The 16,223-nt window shown below is 38.2% G+C and overlaps 1 protein-coding gene across 1 annotated transcript in view; it reads right to left on the minus strand.

Moving 5' to 3' along the window:
- Nucleotides 1-16,223, minus strand: part of SLC16A12 (solute carrier family 16 member 12) — a 37,795-nt gene extending 21,572 nt beyond the window's left edge. The window contains exon 1 of the mRNA XM_085324756.1: nt 16,180-16,223. The gene's annotated coding sequence lies outside the window, so the exon portion shown is untranslated. The remainder of the gene's footprint in view (nt 1-16,179) is intronic.

Genomic DNA, 16,223 nt, shown 5'->3' on the forward strand with positions numbered 1-16,223 from the left:
CCAGGCATCAACACTGCAAATCCGCAGGGACAGAGAGAAGTGCCCTGAACGGCACAGACGCACAACTTCCCCTGCTGACCTGAAAGAAAAGTACCAACAGCCACTCAAAAGTTGCAATTGCCATCAGCTCTCTCCGTATCTCAGCTCAGATAAGGAATCTGCACGGATGGACCCTGGTTCCAGCGCATGGCCCCAGTGGGGTGGCCCTGCCTTGAGTCTGTGTGGCAGSGCAGGAGAGCTGCCATCCCGCTCTGATGTACTCCTAAACACAGGGGCAGCAGAGGAAGCAAGAGAGGACCACAGGAAAGTCATATACCCTCACTTAGAAATCTCAGTGATGCACTTTCAGAAGACATGCTTGTATTTTGAGCTCTTTTGCAGTTGTCATCCTTTCAGTCCTTCCTTTTTATGGAAGGATCTTATTCTAGTTATGAACAATTCCTTTGGTTTATAATGTCCCTGAGGTTCCCTGCCGGGTTTTAGTAAAATAAGAATCTGCACTTTAAACAAAGACACCTTCCTTTCCTGTTCTTTAAGTGTATAGAGCCTGAGTAGCATTCTCAGGTTTATAAGAATTTACAGGGAAAAATACTTTTCACTATTAGTTTTCAAGATGAGAATCATACAAAATTGCTTTTCTAAAGGGAAGTGAGATGACTATTTTAGGAAACAAATTCTCTACCTACAGAACAAGTTATCCAGAAGATTATCTTTGTTTATCTGATGTTCTAGGGCTGCTGTTAGCGTCAGTCCATTTTCTTTTCCTTCAATATGCAGGATTTGTTTGCAAAAACTAATCAGGCATGAAAAGGCAAGGCAGGTTATTTCCTTTCATTCACACAAGCTTATGATTCAAAACAAATCTATTAGGCTACTTAGTGCTGCATGTGCTACTCTAATGGACAATATTCACCATACCATACCAAGCTGACACCTTGATCATTATTTTCCTGAGCAGGCTTACAGCTGAAACCACAAAACTTGTGAAATTATGATAACCTCATTATTATTTCAGTCTCTATTAATTTTCCCTTTTAAAATGATAACATATAAATATTGTATATACAAAGGTAGATCATTGTAATTCCCAACAATGGAAGGGACTCTTTAAATAGAGGAAAAGAAGAGTTTAAGAACAAAAAAAAGTAAGCTCGCTGTTTCTTGAAAGGGGCTTTCAACAGTAAGCACTGATGAATATAGCTTTATGGGGCTAGGTACTTCTGAGAAGTAACTGGACAGATCCCAATTACCCTAAGAAAAGCAAAAATAATAAGGCCATAAAGTATACATCAATGAATATATCTCTGTATAAGACAACACCAGTCAATACAGTAACTAAAATGATTCCTTAAGACATATTRCTTCTTATATCACTCATTCACTACATAATTTGCTGCATAGAAAAATGCATAATTAAAAATGTGTAAAATTAAAAATTATGAACAAGTTTTATTGGTCTCCTAAAATTAAGGATCTTGAAAAGAAGTCAGAACCATACAGCTGAATTTGTAAAATATAACATCTATAAAATAAAAATGAGATTTCTAGGAATCCATATATATACACATGTGTGTACGCATACACACAAAGGTATACTTCGATGTACTTCTACTCTACATAAAGCTACTCAACTATGATTGAGCACAGTATCATGTACAGCATGAACATGAATAAGCGCTTGAAAGAGTCAAATATATATATTATATAATACATATGCATTCAATACATATAAAGTTTTTCATATCCCACGAAGTTATAATGGACTAAATTCCTTTGTGTTTTCAGAAGCCATTATAGGCCTAAACTGAGCCTCAAAGCCTCCTAGAAATGCTAAAATAAGTCATAGTCTCACCACAGTCCCGTAAATGTTTTCCTATGCTTAGGAAATTATAATAATATTAATTAATATTACATTATAAATGCTTRTGGTTTCCTATTTTCCTTCATGCTTAGAAGCAATTTATAACCCAAGGTATGAAGACAAAAAATAATCASTGTACAGGTATCAGGGGACTATAGCTCTTTTATATGAACAGCTTTAACCAAYCCTCAGGAAATAGCATCAGCTTCAGTTTCAAAAAARTTCCTCTCTGCCCAGATGAGCACAGGCTTGTTTTTTCGCTAAATGTTGAAGTGTTGATCTTATTTAAGTGCTATTTACTATACTTCCTTAACATCACTTGCTGTCATATATTGAGTTTATTTCTAACACCACTGAATACAACTTTTGCATATTTGCCTGTACTGTCTGAATGCTTTAGAGATTGTCCTAGTGACCTCCAATCCACCTTCTGCTCTGCTAGAGTAGCAGAAACATGTCAGTTTAAAAACATCTCATGTTGTATATTCTGTGAGTTTTTGTATTAACCTAAAAATCCACCTGAATRTGTCTGTAGTGAAGGCAAATGTTTACTTTAGGTGCATTCACCTAACTCCTGTTAAAGTCGGTAAGAATTGCACTGAGGTTTCCTAAGACAAAAGTTTATCTCAACAGTTTTCTTTCCTCCCTCCTTCCACCAGCTTTGACTCCGTAATTACTACCTACCAATAACACATTCCTTTAAGACTCCATGATACGAACTTCAGAGCATCATTCAATTAGCTTCGAAATACATTTCATGCAGACATTCAAAGCTTTGAATCAGTCATTTACACTTGGCAATAGTTATCTTTCCACACAGTTTAAATACTTTTAACTTTACTATCATACTGCTTATACTAGGTAAGTCAGCATAAAGCAGCCTTCCATGAAATTAAACAAATGGCTCAACTTCTGTCAAAAAAAAATGCTGAAATGCTTAGAATTAAGTTTCTAAAATATTCATCAGAACCAGTGACAATTCATTTATCTCTAAATCACCAGTCTGTAGTTGTGGGCACTTGGTAAGTATTTTAGAACATTAAAAAGTCATCACATGCTTCCAACCACTCTGTCATCTCTTCTTTCAGCATTAACCCTATTTAATGTAGGAATTTAACCAGCTTCTTATGTTTAAATTGCAGTTAGAGACATTCTGGACAGTGTTAACTAGCTCCTATTTCCCCTTCTGATTATCATTATTGAATTCCTGCTCCTTAAAAATCTCTTTCACTAATAAGTCAAACAYGCCCATTTTACAGATTCAGGGTGAGGGGCTCTACTTGCGGAAGAGAAGCCCACGTTAAAATTATCACTCCTTATACAACAGCTCCAGCTATGGAAGGGTTCATCAGCATTAGGCAAGCTTACTCTGCTGTTCTGAATCGTTGTTTTTTCTAGTCTAGCTTTAAAGAATGACACTGATGATGTTTCCAACACTTTCTAATAAAATACGATGACAAAAGAGAGTCACATGTCAGCATGCCTGTCTCAGAGTAGGCTGGTGTGTGGATGTGGCACTGAAAAGAACCTGGCTAGATAAGACTGCCTTCCCGATATGAATGACTGAAGTTAATAAGGCTTCCTTTAAGACACAGATCACATGAGAMAATACATGCTATGTATGCTGGCCTGACATACATCATCTAAAAAACAAGTTCTTCCCTAGAGAATGTTAAAATTCAGAGAATTAGCTTTATTGAGTAGATGAACTGGCTGCAGCACAACTCCATACCACAACTAAAATGGTCATCTCCATTGGCTCTTACTAGGCCAAAGGAAGAGTTTTTGCCCTGCTGGGAGTTTTGCCACAGATGTCAACAGAGCCAGGGTTTCATGCAGCCTCCTGAAGGGTCAAATACAGAAGAAAGGGCTGCACTGACACAGAGCATCTGAGCTTGCTCTCACACCAAACTGCTCGTGGGCTAACGATCTTGTCTCCTTGCAGAGTAAAGCATGGCAGAGACTGTAGGGTATCTCTGCACAATAACAACCACAAGATTTGTACTGACCAGAAAGAGTATGATTATCGTTTCTTGTATGTGCATTTAAATGTAATAGCAAGGATATTTCTTAAGAGAAGGAACAGGTTAGAATATAYTAACTGAGTTAGCAGGTGTGACCAGCAGGACAGGTGTTCTGAAAWGTGGGTCTCTCCAGTCACCAGATTCCTTTAGAAAGTGCTAAAAATATTGTCGCTGCCATTACTTAACGCTACACTGGAGAAAACAGAATATTGAGAGCAGATACACTGATACAGGGGACAGACAAGTCATCTAACAGTAACTTTTCTATCCTCAACATGGACGATTTTGATTCACACAGCAGCTGCCGTACTTGTGGCAATAACATCTCAGGCTGAAAGCTGGTCAGTGCTGAGAAAGAAGGTTTAAATCTCAAACATAAATGTATGGAAAATGGAATAAAATCCTAGATGCTATGTGAAGCAGTAACAGAGACAACAGTCTTCCTTCTAAGTCGGAGATGACAAAATGTGCAGAGAAGTAGGCTGACATGTATGGGTTTATAGAAAACTTATAAAGTGCCACATTTTGAAGGAGAAAAAACTAAGATTGCAATTGTTTATTTTATTAAAAACATCATACCATTTTTCATATGAAAGATAATGAAAATAATGGTATGAGCTCTCATGTCTTGGCCAAATCTAACTGGGTAATTTGTATTCTATTTGCCTAAAAAATATCTAATACTTTTCTCCTTCTGTTACATGCACTACCAACACATGACATTATAAAGGTAGAACTGTTCACTCTAGATATCTCTGTGTTTTAGTAGCAAGTCAAATGATTTATATAAACAGTCCACTGCTGAGCAATTGTTAATTATTTTGGTAAGACTATCAGGAAACTCTAAACTCTCTAACCAGCCTAGGATTGGTTAGAATCATATCTGCCTAAAGAACAAAACTGGAACMCATGCCCTCTGTTGTCCTCTACATATATTTTTTAAAAGAGAGAGGAAAGCTTCAGAAACTAACAACAGAGAAATGCTACTACTAGTAAACTGGGAAGGAAACATCAAATGCTATAATGAAAGACAAGGAAACATGGAGGCCAGAGAAAAACTTTGTTTGCCATTAAAAAAAAAAGAAATCTGACCCGGAAGAACCTATTTGACTGCACAGACATGGCAAAAACATGAATCTGTTCACAGTTTGTCTTGCAGAAATTCTGCACAAAGTAAACTACACGCTAAGTTAAAGAACAACTGACATGTCTTGAGCAGATCAGCACATTCTTCATGTTCAGTCTTCCATTCTGCCTCATCAAGCATCTGTATTTCAACAAGATCCTTGCTAAACAGCTTATTTAAAAGCTTAAAGCTTTGAGAAAGGTGCCTCTGAAGTTCCCACCGCAAAGTGAATTTTGGTGCAGCTGCTTGATTACACCACTTGCAGGAAACATTGCAGGAACCTTCTATGCTACTTACACATCATATTGCTGCTAATGCTTACGGCAGCCAGAAAGTTTCTCAATTTTAGGATAAAAGCTATCTGTCTTCATAGATAATGTTTTGTTTTGATAAGTGAAACAAAAATATATATATATCATTACAAATAGTTATGTATCTGCTTTGCAGATTTTCAACTATTTTCATTCTCTCAAAATTAACTTTCATTTTCATCTTTAGTGTTCCTATAAAGCTCCTCAGCTTGTATCCTCTCATGCACAGAACTATCAAGCAGAATATTAAAATGGTTTGTCTGACAAACATGACACTGTTCACATTTAAGGAGTTTATGGAGATACAACTGGAAAGAACACTTGGAAAAATAGCTCACCGCAAAAAAGCAAGGGATTGGCTAAACGCATAAAAAGCACAGGAGAAGGTAAGTGAGAGCCAGCTCCACAACACAGAACCCATGGGTGCCTCTGGCAGAAAAATTGTAAACAGGAACGGTTGGAATTTAAGAGAAGGTCAAGTTACATCAGGAATAATGAGACAGTAGGTAGGAAGACAGGAATTCAGTTTTCCCAGATTGTATCATGCTTTTCTCTTCAGTGGATGTACTAAAAGGGGCCAGAAAGCTATAAAACAAAGAGGAAAAGGAGAGCGTGCAGATGAAGCAGCAAGACATTATTGAATCATCTTGTAAAATGTTAGACAGTAACAATAAGAGAACACATAAATGGTGAAATTTTAAAGGACTTGAAAAGCCAAATGAAAGAGAGACTGATGATATCTAAGGAAAGAAAAACAGAACATATCTAAGAACCAGTCATAAATGAATTGATCAAAATGTTCCATCTCTTCCCTCTGTTAAACTCAGTCCTTCTAATTAGAGCGGATGGGAGCGGTGGAGCATTTAGAACCAGGGCCAGCTCTGCCTGCCAAACTCTCATAAAACATCCAGGCTCTCCTATCAGCAAACTCTCAACTGGAAACACTTCAGAAGCGAACAATGTCGATTCTACTACTTAACATGTCCTGCAGACCAACTGTAGACCACTTATCATAGCATCTTGAACTACTATTCAGAAATGACCGTATTAGTTTACAAAAACAAATACTTGACTAAGAAACCGAGGGAAAAATAGCAGAAACAGGTGTCAGCTTTCAGTCTGGTACTGTACTACTACAGAAATTATAGCTAAACATTAAAAATACATTAAAAATGTTAAAAAAAATCCTAGACACACTATCTCTTCTTCCTTCTTGACACTAATGGTCAAGGAGCAGTTGTGAAGAAAGCAACTCCTAGCTATTCAGATTGGACAGTCACACGAGTATCACTGGTCATAATCTCATCACATGCATCTCAACTCAGGAACGAAGAAACCTCAGTAGGAAGACTCAACAGCTATCCTCTTATCCTGTTATTCCAGCCAACCTTGTAATTTCCTTTAACTAGATCTCATTATCAATAATCCTTTYGGTAGAATCAGTTACATTTTAAACTGCTTATTACATGGATTACATGACAAGAGAAACAAAAGCAACTCAAGAATAATTTTGCCAAAAAAACATTTATCTCTATATACAGAAGATGCTACCCCTTAAAATCTTTCAGATGAAATTAAGGTGTCTCTGAAAGAGTGATTTTTTTCAAGAGCTGCTTCTATTTATAATGGAAATAAATCCCACCTCAGAAAAACTTTTATGAGAACCTTTATGCAATTATTTAAATTGCATCTTCTGAACTACCTGAAAGAATAATCTGGAGTATCTGAAAGAACAGATGTAACGGAGAACAGTTGGTTCAGCCATGAGTTCATAAACAACCGCCCTAATGAAAGGATAATATTAATCTCCCTGTCAAAACTGATGAACAAAAATTAAAGGGCAAATTCAATTAATATCTTGTTCTCAGCTAAGAGTTCTCTCAGCTGTGATAAGAGTCCTTCTCAAGTAACACTMATATATGGAAAAATGTTGCTAGTATATTCTGCCTATGAATGTTCTTTCTGACATACTTCAAATCCTGCATCTTTAGATCACTTTTCTTCTGGAGTAGGTATTTCACATTACATCAGTTTGTRCTTCATAAACTTTAAAAGATTAGAAATTTCCAAATTCACCTGAAGAAAAAAACTTTTTAAAATTAACCCTCAAGTGTTAACAGATTTCCTTTCTCTCCTGCACTACCACCCTCAAACACATTCTACTTGTTTCATACATTATCTTGCTTGTCACTACATTAACATCTTTCTCTTCCATTTTTTTTTTCCATCCAATTTTTTATGTAGTCCCTCATTACAAACTGTCTAGTCTTTCCCAGTCAAGAGGCTTCAATACATTGTCAWCATCCTTTACATGCATGTTACATTCTCTAGAACAACAAAACTACTTTAATTTCCAAGGAGTCTGGCTGAAGAGTAGCTACATGTACCAGGTTTTTACAAGTGTCTCCCAAGATTTAATTCCTCATCTAGATACAAGTAAAGCAGTAAAGCTACCCACTAAAAGGGTCCCTTTACAAATGCCTCTGCTGAAATACCCGAGATAGCCATGCAAGAGCTCTCATTCAAAGTATTTAACTATTCTATTCTTTTTAGCACGGTCAGAGCTTGGTAACTGACCAGCTTCGTTTTAACATCAGTCATGTGTGGGCCTCTGTATCTACTGTCTGTCTAATGCCTTTCTAATTGACGCTATAGCAAGAGACAGCATCATGCGGTGTGGGTTTCACCTCCTGGAAGACCGGTAAGATTATTCTCCACTCCATTAAGTTCATTAAGAATAAACTAGCTGTGTGGAACAATCCTATTYATTCTTTTCAACTTGCTATTCCCTGAGGCTAAATTAAACAGACAYTAATAGAATGAACTCTGACCACAAACAGAAAAAAGGTGAAACACTGTCTTCACCCCAAATTTCTGTTTTTCTCTTGCATTGCCATGCTCTACTGCCACATATACTCCACACCTGGATCCCTACGCAAACCGCATGGCAATTGTTCGGAGCTCGAGATCTGCGCTGCACACCGTTGAATTAACGAATGTGCTATGATAATACAGTGTTTGCTCCTACGAGGAGCAGGCTTTCGCTGCTGTGCGCAGTGACGTCTCTGTCAGGAAACTTTGTTGTCCTGCCAATTTACATCTCAGCCACATGTCAATTACAAAAATAAAAAAACAAACTTAACCAATGTAATTGTTCTCCAACCACATTCTGTTTCGACTGCTGAGATTTTCACATTTTCAGGGTGGAAGCCAGGTCCTTCAGTACATAATGACACAAACTGCACATTTTTGCTACGACTCTGAGGGCCTCTAGCATCGGCTGCAACGCTGCATTCAGTACGTTCTTCATCCGATGTCAGTTTCTGCTGTCACCAAACCGTATTTCATGGCAGCTGCATTTCCTAAATTAAATATTTTGTCTTAGAAGTGATTCAACTATCAGACACAGAGAAACAGACTGAACTGTTTTTGATGAGGAAACATAATATTAACTCTCCATTCAACAACGAAAACAACTTATTATACAAAAAAAATCTTAGATCTTACTCGAACACAGCACTGATCTCTCTCAAGTGGAGGATCTTTTACCTGGYCTTTTGTATTAATTCAGTCCCTTCAAGTCCCTGAAGGGCTGCTCTTCTCAGCTGACTGCTCTTTCTGAACTGATTTCCATCTCAATGCTCTCTCTGCCCACAGGAGGACTTTTTTTTAAATGCCTTCCAAAAAAATAAATATATATATAAAAAAAGAATGCACCTTTGTTTGTCAGATTTGCTATTGCTAACATCATGGATCACGGTATAGCTGTACACTGTGGTAGTTTGCCCCAAGGAGTATTCAGACTATTTAAATAAAGCACTATGTCAGAATTTCAGCAATGAGAGAAAAAAAAGGAGTCATCAAACAGAGGACACATTATGGAGAAGCTGTCCAAATGCCTATCACCTTTATCCAAAACAAGTACTGTCTGTTTGTTATGTTAAGCTGATCAGATAGTGTAGCTTTAAAGCCTTCATGGAAGGAAATGTAACTTAAGGAGGGTTTTGCAGGAAAGCAGGATGGCCAAGAGATGCACTTAATAGTGAGAAAATTCTGCAGGCACATGTTGCAGCATGGAAAAATCACTGTGAGAAGAGATGCAAGGTGTCTGCTATCCACTCTGATAAGACATCATATGGAAAAGCAAAATTCTTAAAAGCGTGGGCTACCAGAGATGCAACGTTTCTTAAAAAATAAAAAGCTGCTTCTAATGGTGAGAAGTACGAAGAAATCAGCACAGTCAAACTGGAACATCATATCAAATCAATTCCTTGAACATCACTCAAAAGATCAGGCTACAAACTCGAAAGTTAGCCCCTATGATGAAAAAGAGGGCACTTATATCCCCACCAAATTCAGTATCATACTAAATTTTAAGACCAATTATTTATTGTACATCAACAGTGAGCCAGACCTTTTCTGCCAAGGCTGAGTATGATGTCCTTGGCCCAGGAAATTTCAGTCTAAATAGCTGAGAGACTGGATGCAGCATCTGGAGTGACAGGTGGAAATGACACATGCATTGAAAGGGAGATCATTTTGACTTTGAGAAGTTTTCTTTTTATTTCAACTCTTCCCTTTTCTTTTAATAGCTTTTATGGGGAAGTAAAGGTGACGAGCTTGTAAAGCTGATTTTGGAGGCTTCTGAAGGAGAGGAACAAATGCAAAGAGAAGGAATTACTAATCTAAATACCCATGCACCTTGGGAAAAGCATACAAGTAATGCATATGATAATGTGGAATCACATAGTTCATCACAGTATTTTCAAATTAGGTCAGAGCAGAGCTGGGATAGAGACCACAGACAAGCAGCCCACAGCGTACCGTACAAACTTCTAAGTGCTGTGTGCCAAAAGGTTGCCTGAACAAGCATCTCTGTCAACAGACCTCCAATCTTGTCAAACACAGTAACTTGGAGGTAAGTGTTAAAATGGACCAAAGAAAAAGGAAAATATATTTGCTTAAGTCATTTGACTTTATCAAGAGGAGTTGTGTGGTGCTCAAGAAGCTCTCAAAACCAAACAGATAAGATGTGTATATGATGAGTATTCTAATACATGAGTTATTAAACATGGTGATGGTCCCCAAAATGGTGTGGTCAGCAGAAAAAACATTTGAGGAGGAGGAACACACTGATTAAGAAACTCAACAGCACCGTGGTCTCCAAGAAACCTCTAGGGAGGTAGGAGAAAGACCCCACTTCCCACATTTGCATTTCACATCTGGGAACTGTGAGTCATCACATCCATATTGGTTCAAATCCAGAAACTGCAGGAAGGAAGGAAGCTTGGGGGTGGCAGGGGAGTGAAAGACAGGGGAGTGTTTCCACTGTGAACAAAGAGAGTGAGAGAGAATGTAGCATGGTCCTGCTGAGCATCAGGAAAGTTAAATTTGCAGCTTCAAAACTACTTTCAGATCCTATACAGACAAGAGTATGCAGGAGTTAACTGGTTGTTAGCTGAAACATCTTCTCAGTTTTTGTCCCCTAAACTTGCCTTTAAGATCCTATGCAACAGCTAGGAAAGACCTTTTGTTTTTGAAATACAATAAGATAGTGCTTTCTTCTATTTGTTCCCTTTCTGGAACTTTGTTACCAAGAACTGAAATTTCTCTATTTTCATCTCCTTTCTTATCTAATGCTTGAAATAAATTCAACAGAGGCTTAAAAACATGAGGCACGCTGTTACTTCAGAAGACCAAATGTCAAGACCAGAAGAAACATTTCTTTTGACAAGCACAGGCCAGCTCTCATCTAGTGATAGAAGATTCGTAATTCCATATTTCTCTTAGACCACACATATAACTTAAGGAGAGCCAGAGAGGGAAGGGTGACAAATTAGGTCTCTGTAAATAATGTAACTGAGTTAAAATAATAATATACGTTCTAATTAAATACCCATGAATGGTCTAAGGCAGTTCATTACCATTATTTATGGACACTGTCATGATGATCCTCCAGCAGCAACGATTGTACTTACCATTCAAAAAGCATTCAATAACAATAWTTCACAGTAACCTCATAGATTCTTGTGATAAGCAGCACAGTTAATGAAAATAGTTTGATATACAAAAGTTTTCTAAGAGTCCTATCTGATGCATTTTTTTTTTTACATTATTTTTTTCTCTATTGAATTAAATGGACTTACTTGAGCTTACATTTTGTATCAACCTGTAAATCTGCTTCCTGGAGCATACAAATATGGAGACATGTCCATAACATATCCCAGTCATATAACAGAGACAGCTGCTACATGTAGCTGTTCACTCTTCTGTCATTTACGTAACATCCTAAGACAGCATTCATACCAAAGCCAATAAAGTGATCTTACAACAGAATACTAAAAAGGGGGGAAAAAAAGTTAGTCCAAAAATTCTGCAGTAAAAACAGGTGACATTGAATAAAAGCAAACACTAATGACTGCTTCATCTACTGCTGTCTCAGTTCATTATTCCATCAAACAAAGCAAGCAGAAACTATTGTTTTATAAAAATATATAAATGTATAAATATAACATATACAATATAAATGTGTATGCGTGTTTATATGCACATATATAAAATATACATAAAAAAGCAGTGCAAGTCCCAAGGAAGTAAAAGGAAAACTAAACTGCTTTGTAGACATCCTGAGCCTCTACAACAGGGAATTACAGCTGAAAAACAACTTTTCAAAGGTTTTTAGATTGTATACAAAGTAACTGATAGACTTTAGTAATGACTATACTCCTTCCAACTCTCTAATAAAATCTATTATCTCATTCCCTTAAGGCAACTCCACAGTCCTGAKCTGCTACAGACACTGAGGAAGAGGTCTGTCACAAATTCCTTGCTCATCTTACTACTTAGTAAGTTATCTTGCTGTCAAAGTGATGATCTATTGCCTCTTGGGCCTGCAAAGCTTACAATTTTGCATGGACAAAGTGATACATTTTGTCTTTACGGTAAAGGGAAAGATACTGTTTGTGCCTCCTGACTACAACTGGATTCTGCAGGATGCCATAAAACACATCCAGATCTGTACTACCACGGTTATCTAGCATCGTGCTAGACAGGTATCAACTTAGCTGAAAATGCAGCACCCACCCCTCCCTCCAGAACTCAAAACTGAGAATGCTTCTTCCCAAAGCAGAAGGATGAAGGACTTTAACTCCAAATATTTTGTACTTGGTGCACAACTCTTGAAAAAAAGTCTGACTCCCAGATGAGCCAAATGAGAACTAACACAAGAGAACAGAGCTGCTATTTCATAAGGTGGTAATTCATGTCTATATTCCAGATGMAAAACTGCATGAGCCTCTTCAATTCAGCAGGAAATGGCCAATGTCCTTGCTCCATGCTGATCTGCGCATATAGCAAAACAGGAGGAGCACACAGGCTGTGCACAGATTGGAGAACTTTATTCGGGAGCCTAACTAGAGCTCTGTGTCATCAGAGAGACAGAAATGTGCCAGATCATGGTTTGCCCCTGCATGTAGTTACGCCCAGCACTTTAAAAGCCCAAGAAAGACCAAAGAGAAAATTTCAGAAAAATGGAGGTCTCCATCTGGACATCTTCATCTAGATCAGCTAAATTGTTTGGCAGTCCTAGGGGCAACAGCTCTTTGACTAACCATGTACTATTAAGTGCAGACAGCTTCTAGGGAAGAAAACAAAATCATCTTTGAAGTTTGGTTAGCCAAATAGGAAGCACCTGCAGTTTCAGAGAAGGGGAAAAAAAAAAAAGTGATTAGCCTGGATGTCTTGGGTTTCAGTTTTTAAAGGATTGCATCTTTCTCAATTTCACCATATCAGGCATTGGGAGCCTACTGCCTGCAGGCAAGCTGTAGCTTGCAGTTTTACAGTCCACAGCCACGTTGATATATGTCAATTAACACAGGCAACAATGCTGTCTATGAAAGATGCATTTAGTTTTCGTAAAGTTACTGGTAATAAATTCCTTTTCTCRCAGAAAGAATAATGAAAACAAAGATGTGCACACTGCTTTTTAAAATCTACACAAGGCTATCAGAAGTTGACCTAAACTGCAATTGTAGTGACTCACCATGGCACGAGCAGCAAGGATAACATCTTTCTCAATTCTAATGCAGTTCTTTATTTTATGTTAGAGATTTTTTTCTTTATTTTTGCTCTGTTCAATAAAGTCTGTAATAACAATTAATTACTTCCTCAAGTTCTGTGAGCAATAAAGTGTACTAGCATTCCTTTAATTGCACACATACTACACAGAAGAYGTTGATGTGGTGCAAGCGCTTTCCGAGTGGCCACGATAGGATCATGACACAGAAACAAGGTGCATACAAGTAAGAATGAGAACGAGTCCTAAGACAGTATGCAAAAGCAAACATAACTGATTTCTAGACTCAAAGCAGTTACAGCACATTACAGAAAACTCACGCTCCACTGACTTTTCAGTCTCACTGCACAAATCAAAACTATGCTATTTGCATAATCAGCTCTGCCTTTCAGAATTTAACAGCAGGTCTATGTTACAGTCAAAGTATACTTAACATAATAGGCATGTGTAAAAGAATAARTTGCATGTAGGTGGCAATTTCACTCTCTAGGTTAAAAGATATCCTCTCAGAGGTGTTTTTGGAAAAGCAATTAATCTCTCTCAGTATTTTAGGCACCCATGTATCCAGCAAAATATAATCTGATTAATAACACACATTTCCTTGTGATGCCTACTTCCACCTTCCAGAAAAAGAAGCTTTAAAAATCCTTATGTTGCAATGGAGAATAGTACAGAAAATATCACCTGAAGTTATACAAATATATAAGTAGACATCACTGACAAATTCATTAGGTGAAAACTCAGAACTGCATCTGTAAAAGTACAGAACCCGTTCTTTGGTATATAATCAGGTAACTGCATGCTAATAACTGCATTAAGATATCTGGGTTTTCAAGAACGTTTTTCAAGCAACAACCATAACCACATCTACTACAAGCCACAGTTTGATACGCAATTCTTTCAGTAGCAGCAACGCTTGCAGAAACAGCTCTTACCTCCTGCTCCCTCCTCCCATGCCACTGGCAGCCGTTTGCAGAACCACCCAACACAACGAATCAGAATTAAAAGTAATCAAGAGCCAAAGAAGAAAAGGCTCTCTTGAACCTGTCAGCTCCCTGATGCAGCTCACCACCAGTCCCACAAATGTATTAGTACAACTCAGAAGGTGGCAGGGGGCTGCTTACGCAAGCACAGTTGTCTAAAGAACCACATGCCAAATTTCTCCCTGAGGAAGCAATTGTGTTTGCACCAAAACATCTGAAAAATCTTCCCCCCTGTGCCTAAYCCGTGGGATCCTGGCCCAGGAATACAGATCTGGAATGGATCCCTGGGGGGTCTCCTAGTCCTCCCCTTGCAATAGAAGGCAAGTATCAACTGAGCAAATTCTGTCAGTCAGGAAATCTATTTTGTTAAGTCACTTGCTAGTTAAATGAGTATACAACTTACGGTTGAAGTGAATACACAACCTGGGGAAAAAAGGTTTCTTAGGCACTATGTAGAGAGAGGAAACTTAAGTCAGTTTTGATAAAGCTTTGTAAAATATAGCGGCAACATTGCTATTTTTTCCTTCATTACCACTTCCAAACTTGAGTTTAAAGCAAAGTTAATGATTGTTAAAGTCATTAAAATGGAAGCACCTAAGAAAAGACCTGAGAAACCTTCAATTAAAGTTCAGTTGTTTTTATAGTGTTGTAAAAACATAAAATATAAAAGGAAAAAAATAGTATATAACAGTGATAGTACAAAACCCCCAAACCCCCAAAATGCATAAAATGAGTGACACGTAACTACAAACAATTTGTATTAAAAGCTGATTGCTACAGTTGAAGTGAGTAATAGTACACGTCTAACCAAGGCATAATAGAATCACTCACTCTGAGCGAACTGTAATCCTGTTGCACTTTATTAAGCTTCATGCTATCCTTGAATTTCCCAGCGCTAACGGAAATGTTGCTTCATTGCCTCTGCAGGAGCAGGCTTACAACAACAAACAGACTCAGCTACCCCAACTAGCTTGTTAACTCAATGAAATCAGCTCCATCACAAGGCTATCTCACAAACCCAAATTCACCACAAATACCTAATTAACAACTCACATTTAGAGACATTAAGTAGAATACTTAAAATAAATGAGTGGTAAATTAGTCCAAAAGTTCAAAATAAGGATATTACTTATTTTGTCTTCTGGTATTTTTTTTTCACTGAACAGTTCCCTGAACTGCRTCAGCCTGTCTGTGAGCACAATGTCCCCTGTAAGGTCTGGTGGTGGTTAGGCATGTGTCTAAGCGTATTATTTCACACCTGGTCAAGCACTGCAAGGAGCTACGTATTCTCCTGGATATGAATTACATCCCAGAAGAATAATCAGTGACATCTGTGATAGGGATCCCTATGATTTGCATAGCTTACTATTTCTGCAGAAGACCGCGGACCTCCCAGCCCTTGGCTGCACAGCTGAGTTTCCAGAGCCGGCCGTGCGGGGAGCCAGCTCCGGGCACTCCACCACGGCGGGCGCGCGGCCCGGCAGCGAAGCCGCGCTCTTCCCCCTTCGGCCTGCCAGCAGCCACCTCTGGAGGGACCTGGCACTGGGACAGTCYTCCCACTTACGAAACAGAAGAGGGAGGATTAAGTTCTCCGGTGTCATCTAGGAACCTGAAACGGCTCGTTTTTCTTTTGCTGGCTGACTGGCATCTTGTCTGAGCAACGGCTTACATTTATACACACATACTTATAGATATATATGTAAAATACACATATATAAAAATATACGCATATATATATGAATATAAATATCTGTATTATGTATTTTCTCAACAGTGTGGATTACGTACTTTTTTTCTTACCTTTGCAATCCCCGAGCCCGCGACGCAGGGCGCGCCCGAAGGAG

The sequence above is a fragment of the Rhea americana genome, unplaced genomic scaffold (assembly GCF_003343005.1).
Source record: "Rhea americana isolate MKP2758 unplaced genomic scaffold, rheAme1 scaffold_93, whole genome shotgun sequence".
Classification (NCBI taxonomy): Eukaryota; Metazoa; Chordata; class Aves; order Rheiformes; family Rheidae; genus Rhea; species Rhea americana.